This window comes from Pollicipes pollicipes, unplaced genomic scaffold (assembly GCF_011947565.3).
Source record: "Pollicipes pollicipes isolate AB1234 unplaced genomic scaffold, Ppol_2.1 Scaffold_4002;HRSCAF=4701_pilon_pilon_pilon, whole genome shotgun sequence".
NCBI classification, from domain to species: Eukaryota; Metazoa; Arthropoda; class Thecostraca; order Pollicipedomorpha; family Pollicipedidae; genus Pollicipes; species Pollicipes pollicipes.
Window position 1 is genome coordinate 35,970,477 of NW_023596420.1, and position 12,316 is coordinate 35,982,792.

Genomic DNA, 12,316 nt, shown 5'->3' on the forward strand with positions numbered 1-12,316 from the left:
CTACATTGGCCATGCAAAAAATTAAATTGAGCCTCGCTAGCAGTGCCAGCCGTAGCGGGGACCACGTCATGAAGTGTAAAAATTCAGACTATTGAAAGAGAGCAGCTCGAAATCATCGGAGCAAACAGTTCGTCCAGTTGGTATTCACGTACATAATTGCACGCTGTCCGGAGGAGAGTCAAGTTAAGTTAACGTAAGTTTAAGTTGAGTCAAGTGCAAGTCAAGTCACACGTAATCATATATGTAATGGACATATGTTCGGCACTCGTGAAGGGGCTTTTCGACCCCGCCAAAGCAAATGCGGATTGACTGCCCACCATCGGATTGACTGCTCACCAGCTGATTGACTGCTCACAAGGGAGTGACTGTTCGCCTGTGAACCTGGCTGATTAATTAGAGACAAATCGAATGTCAGTATCGGTTTGGTTATCCAATGGTCGGTAGAAGCTCAGATCTCTTACACCACAAAAACACAATCACTCAGCAAGTCACCCGCATGGAAACAAGCCAACGATCGGTTCCGCTTTCCGTCGACAACCGCTGTGGCTGAGTGACGCCCCCCGCGGTTCAGTTTGGAGACAGCGGGAGACGCAGAGAGCGTGCTCGTCACCAGTCGGGTCAGTCTGCGACCAGCGTCGGCCGGCGAGCCGGGACGCGCTATGACGGGCGCCGTGTCGGCCTGGGGCGGATCGTTACGTCAGTGTGCCCGCCGGCGGCGCGTCGGCGCCGGCCGCGACGCGCCCGGCCGCTCCCGTCGGCTCCGACGGCGCCGGCAGTGCCACCGTCGGCAGCGACGCGGCCCGGCGGCGGCCTGGCCGCCGCACGCTCCGCCGATGCTGGGACCGGTTGAAGTTCTTCCGAGTTGGTGCCGTTGGAGAACCCAACCTTTGACGCCTTTGTCAGGTTTATCGCCTGAGACAACCAGTCTGAGAGCAGGACCGGTAGAACCTGATCTGGTCGGATCTGGACCAGAACCTGAGACCAGGACCGGCAGAGACCTCGCCGAGGCCTCAGCGCGTTCTGTGGCCCATTGGCTGGAGCTGGACGACGCGGGGCAAGGGCAGGCAGCTCCAGAGCAGTCATCGCAGCCACGCAGGTTCAGGAGGTGGAACGGCGCAGACCCGCACCGTCCAGTGATCTCAGGAGAGCGACTCTGTTACTTGCGCGATGACCCACGGCCGCTCAGTTCGTCCCGGAGAGCGAGCCACGTGACGAAGCCGTGGCGGCCCGGCCCGTCATACCGACTTCCGCTGATCGGGTGCATGCCAGGATCGCTGGGCTTCAACCGTCCGTCCCGGTCTCTCTCCTCTGCGGGGACCTCCGTCCAAGCCGGACACGTGCTCTAGCAGGCTCCCTCCGCCCACGTACGGCACGCGCCACGCGCCTGCGGCTGCGCACCCGTGCCGCGAGGAACACGTGCAATGGAAGGTAGCGGTGAGCGCTGAGCGGCCTCCGAGGCTCGGGCGTGCACGCGCCTCTCTTGGTGGACTCGAGCGCCCGCTGGACCAGGATGGGCGGCGGCCGCCAGCAAGGGGAAGGCGAAGAGCGGCCGCGGCGGCGGCAGGCGGTCATGGAGCCGCCGCCAGCGCCGCCGGCGGCCCGACCCCCCGCCTTCCACTCACCATTCGCCAGAAGTTCAGCATCGTCAAGTCCTGGAAGGGCAATCAGCCAGGGCCATGGAGTCCACCGGCATCTACATGTTGTCAAGTAGGTTTTGCCTCATCCGACACGTTGCGTCCAAGCAGACAGCGCCACGGTCACGGCTCATCTGCGTCTTGTTTTCCAGGATAAACCGATGGAGCTTGGTTGCCATGCTCATTTGGGACCATGTTCGAACAATGTCCGTCTTGGGCCTTTAGGGATTTAGTTCATCTAGTAAGGTCGCTAAAACAAAGACGCTGTGTTCTGAGAAGGTGTGTGGTTTGACGTGCCCAGAGATTTCACAGTGCAGTCTTCTGTCCCGAGAAATGCTGTGATGTGCGTGCGTCCAGTAATGCTAAAAAGCGAACATAAATTTTGCTCTAAAAATTCTCGAAACGCGCGTAAATCGTTTCTAGAGCCAATAGAGAGGAAGAAAATGAAAGAAATAAATGAAGAACGATTGCAAAGCGAATTGGAGTTCTTCGACAAATTTCAGTCGATCATTTGAGTCAATTTTGGTTTATCGTTATCAGTTACGGCGTAACAAAAGAACAAACGGGGCTACCGATACTGGCAATGGTGCACCATGTTTCAAAATGCAAGCCTCCACGTGGAGTTGGGTAAGTGACCAATAACTGATGTTTAGGTCAAAACGTCCCTTACAGGCGAAGAGATGCTGTTGGCGGGGACGACGTCACCAAGGGGACGGGGGGACTCGTCCCCGCTTAAATCGTATTGGAGGTTGCAGTCTCCCTATCCCAGCAACCGTCTGAAACGTACTATTGGCACAAATTTTCCCTATGTGGCTGCTATCTCCAAGCCTTGCCATAATGAAGCTCCCTCACATCGCTATGATTGCATTGCTACAAATACTAGCGCAATGTTACAAGAACATCCAAAAGGCCTATCGGTGGTGTCTCCCAATACTGACCTAATATATGCAATGTGTAATGTGACTCAGTAGCTAGAGGTTAAGACCGGACTAGTAAATGATTATTCGACCAGATGCCTGCCAACCTATGTTCAGTACGGTAATGTATTTTACACCAAAAGACATTACACCAATGGATGTTCCACAAACGGATAATACACTACTGGATATTGCATTAATGGATATTACAGTTCTTAATAATCCACTTACAAGTAGCATACCAATAGATATTGCTGTCATTGGTATCACGCATTTGTTATCTAATAAAAATAGATAACATACACGTCTATATTTCACACATTATTAGGGGAAAGGTCAAAACTGATGTTGAATTGCAACCTGCGTGTTAATATGCAATATCCGTAATTCCCCAGGTATGATCAATAATTTTGTACGCTCTAGTTCAATGGCCATCGTGTGTTGTCATCATGTGCACCCTCGTATTTTTGCGGTAGCTTTAAAAGGCAAACAGACATGGCTTTTACCAATGTGCCGATCTTTTCTCTTCATTGAACACCTTCAAAAGTTTTGTGCGTAGATGCCTTTCATGATGACACCATCATGTAATATTTTCTTCGCCCATTACCACCCTCAATAAATTTCAGCTTACACGTAAAAAAATTTAACAGGTATAACTATGTTCTAACACAGTACCAGTGTGCCTTGGAACACGTCTTTTCAACGGTTTTAGTGTAATTTAGTTTTGATCTAAGCTGGAGGCAGAGGCTGAGCCATTCTCGGCCAGGGGAACGGAGACCCGTTTTCTTGTACGCTTTTAGGACTTGATAAGAAGTATCGGAGCAGAGCCACGCAAAATGTTTAACATCTTTTATGCATCCGCTTCGTGCACGGAGACAATACTTTCAATTTCCAGGCAAGTCACTGCACAAGCCGAGGTCACCCCGAGGTTACAGTCTTTAAGTTATAACCCCACTAATTGTTTGGTTAAAAATAGATTTGGTGACTATTGTTGGGGTACATTTACTGATCTTATTCAATTTTGGGACTTATGACCCCATAACTTGCAGTGCAATTGTGCTCTGAATAAGCATTCTATCAGTGGCGGCCGGACTGGCAAGGGCCAGCTTCTGAGTATTATGCCTGTGGCACTGGTTCCATGTTTTCTGCATTATTACCAATGAAGCACATGAGTAATATGTTTCGTATCATCTCATTTCCGCATGCTACAAAAGTAATAAATTTGAGTGGTTGAATATGATAAGATGAATAAAAGATAAGCTATTATCTCAATAACTAGGAGTAAAAATCAGTCGTTTTCTAGAATAAGATCATTTGACATTGCCTATAGCAATCACCTGACCTGCAATGATGCTTTAAGAATTGCAGGGAATGCGTAAACAATATTCAAGAAAATACGGGGACGTAGCAAGTCTATGATGTTGTAATGCGCTGCTCATATGATTTAGAAAGACCTCTTTTGTCCATTTCTTTCCTTTTTCAGCTCGTAGCATTTTTATTCCTAGTTGCACAGAAGCTGCGCGTACCAGCCCTACGGAGGGACAGGGCAGCAGGGGCAAGCGTCACCAGAGAGACAAGTGAGCAACCGTCCCCCTTGCCATTTACCAAGGGGGAACGTATGTTCCCCCTGTCCGTTCTCTGCAAACGAAGGGTATAACAAAGGGCGCGGGAGTCCATCCCTGGAGTCGTCAAACTTCTGCGCCTTTTGATGACCCTGCCCGCCAGGTCAGTCACAGCGGAACGCAGATTCAGCCCGCGACAGCGGCTGGAAGCTTGCTTAATGGTGGCGCAAAGGAGGACCAGCCCAGCACCAGTGAGGCACGAGCATCGCCTTCGCCTGGATGGAGCGGGTCCAGCTAGTGCCGCGGCCGGTTTTGCCAGTATAAGCGTGTTACGCTAGAAAATGTTTGGCTACACTAAGAACCGCACCACAAGCGGTGGGTGGCGTAGACCGGTATGGCGTATGTGAACTTTGATCCTGCAGCAGCCAGCTTCCAGGACACTTTAGCATCACGGCAACAAATGGTCAGAGTTACTCTTTTAATGTTTTCCCATAAGCAAACAAAAACTTTTGGAATTAAGCGGCAAAGCCACAGCAAAGCTCCGGGTAAAAATGTACAGAATAGTACCCTGTGAAGCTGGCGCCGCTGCACATAACACGTTTATGTATTGTGCGGCCAATTGGCCAATGGATGATAGCGTGCGCAGTGCTGAGAAAACGCTTAGATGCTGTGATAACCATTTCCACCGGTTTGGAGCAAGTAGCGTTCTTCCAAGTTACGAGAGGAAGGCAGATAGATGTTTGGATTATTTCTTTGCAGTCAATGCCTACAGGGCCGATACTAGAATGTTTAGGAAGTTGTGGGTCCCACTCCCTTTCCCGCCAACCGGCTTCCTCGTGCAAATCACGCTGCTGGAGCAGATGTTGTAAAGTGCTTCGGTTAAGGTCAAATTCATCCAGTGATCTATGATGTCTCCAATATGCTTTTTTCGGGATTTTTTTCGAGATTTTTTCGAGAAGAACATCATCAGGTGAAATGGCGATGAAGACTACAGAAAGATCACTTTACAACGCTTTGCCGGAGTACCTTGTGTTCATTTACCTGAAGGATACTGCTGAAGGATGTTAAACTGACCTGCACATAGCAAAGTTCAGAAAAGACGTGACATGCATGTAAGAGAAGATATTTCCAATTTAAGGAAGCTATGCTAGTCTCTATCCAGAGTGTCGCTTTCTAAAATCGGCGGATGGAGTGGGCTTGAGAGAGATGTCCGAAAGCAGCAGTTAATTTGCATCCCTGATGCTAATATTAAAATTAAAAGGTTTATTTGAACGGTTCCAAAACATGGAAGATGTTAAGGAGTGACTCCCCATTTAAGCCGATGTGATAGCGATAATGGTGATGTGATGATAATGGTGGTGCTGATGGTAGTGCGCTTAGGTACGTTTTGTGTCAGCGGTTCAAACACTTCCTGCATTTGGTTGGCCCAATATTTCATTTTTTGCACCTATGCATGAAAGGGATGGGAACACAAAAGAGCATTGGGGAGTCGGGGGGCCTCAGGCTCCCGAAAATGGACAAAATGACGCCCCTGCCTCCTGCTTTTCCCCAAAAGATGATGTTGGAAATGTCTCTACACCCCCTATCTCAGGTAGTGCGAGGCGTAATAATTGCGCAGCTCATAACGGAGATCATATGGCAAGCTCCGTCTACAGAGGTGTATTTTTTCTCTGGGACATCCTGGATGAACTTAAGCGTCTCCGAGTATATTTATAGCCGTTCCACAGGACGGAACGCCTCTCGTTGTACGGATTCAACTTGCTTAGCGTCGTAGTACAATGATTAAATGGTTTTCTTCCCAGTTTTCAAAGCACTGTGTTACCGGCTAGCGGTATACATTGTCTTAGCTGCCTTCCAGGTGAGACAGAAACTTCAGCGAGAACGTCAGTGTTACGTTCTCACATTCCGTGTTCCTCGCGGCGTACAGTATTCATTGGCAGGGTTCTGCCTCCCGGAAAATGAACTTCTATTCTCGCCCAAGGATGCGTTTTTAGTAACGCATTCAATAAAATGGAACAAAATTAAGAGACCACTAAGGCTGTTCTCGCAGGATACAACACAGGAGTCTCGGCGGATATACGTTAACTAAGTCCAGTTTTATCCATGACAATTAAAAAGAAGATATTGTGTGCTGCCCTCCACACTTACTGTCGTGAACTTCCTTGATCCCAGCAACGTAATTAGTAGAAATACCGCTGTTTCAATCGCTTCTTATTTTAATGAATACAAATGGCACTAACTTTGCAGCTGGGGAACCAACTTGGCTATCAGAATTACAACGCGCGCGCGCCCCTCCCCCCCCCCCTTGTTTTCCGTTAGAGAACCATCTATCGCTGTAACGCGCCTTGGTACTGTCATTTTCTTGCTGGCAATTCAGCTTTGAATGCGGTGGTGCCTGATATGACAGCCATACAACTGAATTTGACAGTTTATCAAATCATCTAACAAACAGCCGCTCTTCCAGGAAGAAATTTCCCTTCAGGGTCCCCCTTCTCAGACAGATATCACTTGTTCAGTAAACTCGAATGGCACGAGGCAGGAGCGGTGACAAACTGCACACATTACGATATTGATTACGACAAAATTAAGCCAACACACGAGTTGGTGTGCCGTGAGTAACCACTAACCACTAAGTAACCACTCCGCTGTACACTAAACTGTCACTAAGAATCTGCATGATGACACCAGGTGAATTACAGCACGAGGGAAGCTTACAATAATCTGACAGGACTCACGGAGGTCGTCTGCCTATATCTGAAGATGGGAAGGATGCGTTTCCTGTTCTTCGTACGGTGCCAACACTCCCTCCCACTGGGTTATCAAAACGCGCATAAAATGTCAACACTTTTCAGGCCCCCAGTTTTAAGACTATAGACACTGGCCATGGACGTTCTGTTTGAGATATGGACGAGATTGACCAGACGTCTCATGAAAACCGTTGAAGTGGTTGAGCGGAAATTACAAATGAGTGCTCCGTTTCAAGGTGTTTGCATTTGTAAAAAGTACAATCTTTAGTTTTATATATTGTGATGTTGTGTAGGTTTCCACCAACGTGTGAAAATTTCCTACTTTGGCATGTAAATATTCCGCTCTGCTGATACGGATATTCATTATTATTGTGATTTTATCATGCAACAACTTGCCACCGTCGCGTAGACTCAATTCAACGTCGCGTCCAACTCCAATTCATTGTCGCTCCAATGTCGCATCGCGCTATCCCAATTCGTTCGGAATGATCAGCCAGCCGTGTCGACGCCTTCTCAGCGTAACATGTTACACGGCACCATAGAATTACTTGGATATTTTTGCTCGAGTGTGAAGGGCTCGAACATGTTCACATCGCACTCACATTATAATTATTTGTTGAGGTGTTCGAGCGCGGAGGATACCTTACCCTCTCTGTGCCTGCTGGCGGATTTGCATTTTAGCGCACTTACAAGCTGTGAATGGCTTCAACGCAACTCGAGCTGTGCGTCTGTGACAAGTAAAAGTGTTAACGTCAAGCTCGATAAATGATCCGTGGAAACTCCAAAAATATCAGAACGGCCTGCGAGCGGCTGGCGTGCTGGCCACCGCTGTCCAGTAAGGCAAGTTAAGTGCCGTTGACATCAAACTAATGCCGACGGCAGCTGATGTCACCAGGCCGATATTGATGGCAGCTGATGTCGTCAGGCTGATGCCGATGGCAGCTCATATAGTCAATCTGATGTCGCCGGCAGCTGATGACATGAGGCTAATGTCGACGGCAACTGGTGATGTCGACATCAGGCTGATGCCGATGGCAGCTGGTGACATCAGATGCCACGGATGAGCGGGAAATAGAACCTACGGAAGCCGAAGCACCTCGGAGATGATGCCCGGTTTGAGCGAGCATTGCTCGGGACGAAGGTTTTTAAGACAGCAAGAGCCCAGCCCGACTGCCAGCTGGTAAATACAGGCAACCACAGCCTCTGGCACTTCTGCAAAAAGTGCATCGTAGCATCCGGCTTCGGCCAAACAACATCCTGCGTGGTGGACAATGGGAAGCCGGCGTAGCTGAATGGCGGCGCAGGCCGGCGATCCCAGCGGCAGCGTGGAGCTACCATACTTTTCGGCTGTTCGCTACGATAGGAGCACGCGTTACGGCGGAGGCGGAGCAACGCTGTCGACAGCGTCCAACAGGGGATTCTCTACACGAAACTCTCTGCTTTGGCACCCGACTGGTGCGAGAGCTGTCTGAGCAGAAGATCGCCGACGGTCGGCGGTGCAGTGCATGTAACTTTTACGGAGGAAGTCCCGTTCAGATGGTCACGTTCGGCTTGAACATTTTACGGACTTGGAACTAAGTTCGGCTAGACAACATTCTACGAGTGCTCTAGTACCGAAGCTGTGGAAACTCGCACACCTTTAATGAATCGGGTCTAATAAAACCATCTTTGAAGTCAAATGCGCGGAAAGGTACCCTGCGTTGTTCTGATCACTATGGTATCCTTTTTACGGGAAAATCTTACCTACGCTGGAAGAGTGCTGCAAAGTTTGATGTTCCCACTAGCGCCATAGGAGGTGATAGTACCTGTGAACAGCTTCCTAAACCATATCTGCAAACTTACGTCATGCAATAACGCGCACTTTCGTACCTACAACTACACACCGAGACAGTCCCTCAAAACCGTCCTTTTCCGCTGGTCGTGGTCTGTAAGTTTGCTTTTGACGCAGATTTGTTCGTCTCGTTGATATGGCAACGCTCACAAAGCTATGTATGATGCCGATGGCCGTAAGCTTTCCTCTTACGTTTCCAGTATTTTCCATCATTATCATAACATTACCGTAATATCTTGGGCATTGAATTGGCGAGAGCGGTACCTACAGTTTTGAGAGCTTAGGGTAGAGAATTCTGCATAAACTTCCACTGAGCGCGAGCTAATGCACCGCTGCCAAATGCAAGTGCCAACAGCGTAATGCAGGCGCTGCCAATTGGAAGTCTGATTCCAACGCGCGCCTGTTCTGTAGTTTAACTACTGTCCAGTGATACGCAAGGTGCGTTGTGTTACATTGTTCCATGTGCCAACATTTGAAAGATATTCCTTGCTTTGTGGGTTTAATTAAATGGAATTAGTTCACTCCAAAGTTGCTCTTTCACTTGGAAAAATGACGCTGTCAATCTATCAATAACTAGGTGGGTATACTTAGCAATAACTAGAAACAAGCGTGCCTCAAGCAAGGTACGCATTAACATTTCGCCATGGCCGATGGTTGCTCAGGTAGTTCGCCACACCAGGTTGTCCCAGCATTCCCCACCGAGGGTTTCTTGTTTTAATGACGAAACCAGTTGTCATTTCATGCTCACTCCTTGTCTGGTATGCTATGCTGCAGCCCAAATCGTTGTGTTAAATACACCGACAACTCCAAGAATTTATTTATCAAAATCAATCTTTGCCAAGTATTTGTGCGCAGATGTGAGAAACAAAAGCAGCCTTTCTGCATATATTACATAGCTCTACTATGTGGATAGCATAATTCCATATGTGGCTGGCTGCCATGGCCCCGGAGATTAAATAGGCATGACGTGATTTTCGACAAGATGCTGAGATGGGAGAACCATGCTCCTGCAGTGGTTGGCGCATGTAACGTTGCTTTTCTGTCCGTCTACGGCTTCTGAATAAATTTCACGCGGAAATCCCCTCAGATCATCATCAGCATTCTGGTTTTGCCGCTGGTGTTTTATTGCGGAGCGGCGTGGCGTAGCGCCTACAAACAACACCCGGACTACATTCAAACGACGATAAATTGTGTTGTCAGAATAGCGACCGACAATAAAAGCGGAGAACACATTACCACCACACGCATAAGCTTAGGATAGCCGATACTCTCATCAATAAACGCGATGTGCTCAACATTTTTCAAATCTTAAACGGCGCTACGGATCCCAGAAATCTGAGAAACTTCCTCCATCTAAGCGCTGATTTGTCACGTGTGAAACGCGAGCGTCGGCGGTGCAGTATTTTCAGCTACTTCGCTCCGAGCGTCATTCAACTCGAGACATTTTCACCGCCGAACCACCGGCCTACTTTTTAAGTAACGTATGAGCCTCTCGGCCCCAGTGGCGTCCCCAGTCATATTTCCAGGCATGCTGCTACACTGGAATTCCTTAGTTAAACCTGCAAGCAACACAAGTCATGTTTGGGGGCAAATTTTGAGGCTCAACTATCTGAGAGAATTTGTAGGGTCAGACTGAGACAAGCAGTTTAATATCACTTTCGATGCTGCGCCACATTTGTCTAAACACAATGTTATTAGTTCTGCCATGACCCCTAATTTAAAACCTTGCCTGATACCTTTCTGTAAAGCCACGCTAGAAGACTAGACACTTCGCATTACACAAGACAGTGCCTTCAGGCTCTGTCCGGTCGGCTGAACCGGCAGCCGGACGAAACAAACAGAACGAAGTCCGCCGCCTACAAAAGCCCATATCGGCACGATTTTTCAAAAGCATGGCATTATTGGGACTAAACATATCATTGTAATGTCAATCTTTTATTACTGTTTTTAAGAGATTTGATGATGTTTGTCACCATGCCATAGATTTGCAAATGATTGCTTAAGCATAAGTTTGTGTTTTGTTTTTTATTCTGTCATGACCTGGTATGTTAGTCGGCGAAATCAATCATTTGGGAATGACCTACGTTCTATCATTTAAGTACCAAAGTGTTGCAGAAGCTTCTCCTTTGGCGTGTGCATTGGTCTAAGTGGGTTGTGATTATTCCCCGTGCAGTTTTCGTGGTCAAGTCTCTCTGGGATGCATTCTTTAACGTGGGCCTACAAGACGCAGGATTGGTCACTTCTTGGTCCATTATTGCGGCTACCATGGGTCGAGAACCGCCAGGCTCTCTTACCATTTTAAAGACGGCACATTCTGTCAACATATAGCAACTGTTGCTTGCTTGCGTCTCGAAAACTGGCCGATCCATGGTCGTCGCTTCAGTGTGAGGCACCTGCCGCCCACATGGACCCACACTCGCGGTTACGACCGTCCGCTCTCTCCTTCGGCAGACGGTGGTGGCCTCCTGTGGTTGCGAACCTGGCGTGTCCATGCTTCTGTTGTTCAGCCTTTTGCAAGTTGGCAGCTTTTACGCCGTCCTTACGAGTTGAATGGGCGAGATGAGATGGGGTAGCATTGCAGCGCCGCATGGAAACCCCACCTGATCAATCAGCTTACATGCAAATACCTGAGGAAATAACAGCTCAGGCCCCGACGAATTGTATTGCTTTTGTTACTGGAAGAAAGCCGCTTTGTGGCAGAATCAGCGGCAGCAGCGATATAAGCCCGTCAAAATTGTGGCCGCCCGAGGTGAGCCGGGCCGCTGAAGCCAAGCAATTTCCAGTCACTTGACGGTGACAAACAGCCTCTGTCTGACGCCTCACTCGTGGCCAGGCTTGAAATAGATCCGAAATGAAGTACACACTAAACTCACGGCTGCCATGCCGACACCGTGTGGCGTTTTAGTTCTTCATAAGAACTGTGGCTGTGAATATCTCGCGATATGGATCTCCCATCGTAGATCTTTTACGATCTGGCTATTTCAGTTCAGAGCAGCGTTGAGGGCAAACATTTCCAGTAGCTTTTAATGCTTGAGTGTTTTTTACGGGGCACTGAAATGTTTCCAGACACTTGTTTAGTGCTTTTCGCACAATTACATGTTAACGTGCGCTCGGGTGGCTCCTCGAAAGATTTGTTCTGGAATGGTTTCCGAACGCCGTGGCATAGCCGCGCCAAATTCTTGCATTGCTGTAGAGAACTAAATAGCTGATCTCTTGGCATCAACAATTTAGATGTACCTTGCAAGGTCACTGACCTACGGCAGGCCATGGTCAGGCCATGGATTCAGCGAAGGCGCGCTCCTGGGAAACGTTTGATCAGATACAGCAACGGAATGTTAGACGAAGTAATGTGTCTCTGGATAGCTTCTTAGGCAAGGCAACAACTGAATAAACAAATTCCATTGACCTAGAGCTAGAAATGAAGTTTAGACCTGAGTCAAAATTAGACCGAGTTTTTTCTTTAGCGCTTGCTGTATGGGATAGTTGCTTGTACTCATTTCGAATTTATTAATAACAGGAACCGCACTAAACATTTCCATGTACTTCTTTCTTAAAAGTCAGGGCAGTCACTGCCCTAGAATAACCAAGGTATACATGTTGTTTTTAGGAACATACTGCTCAGCGT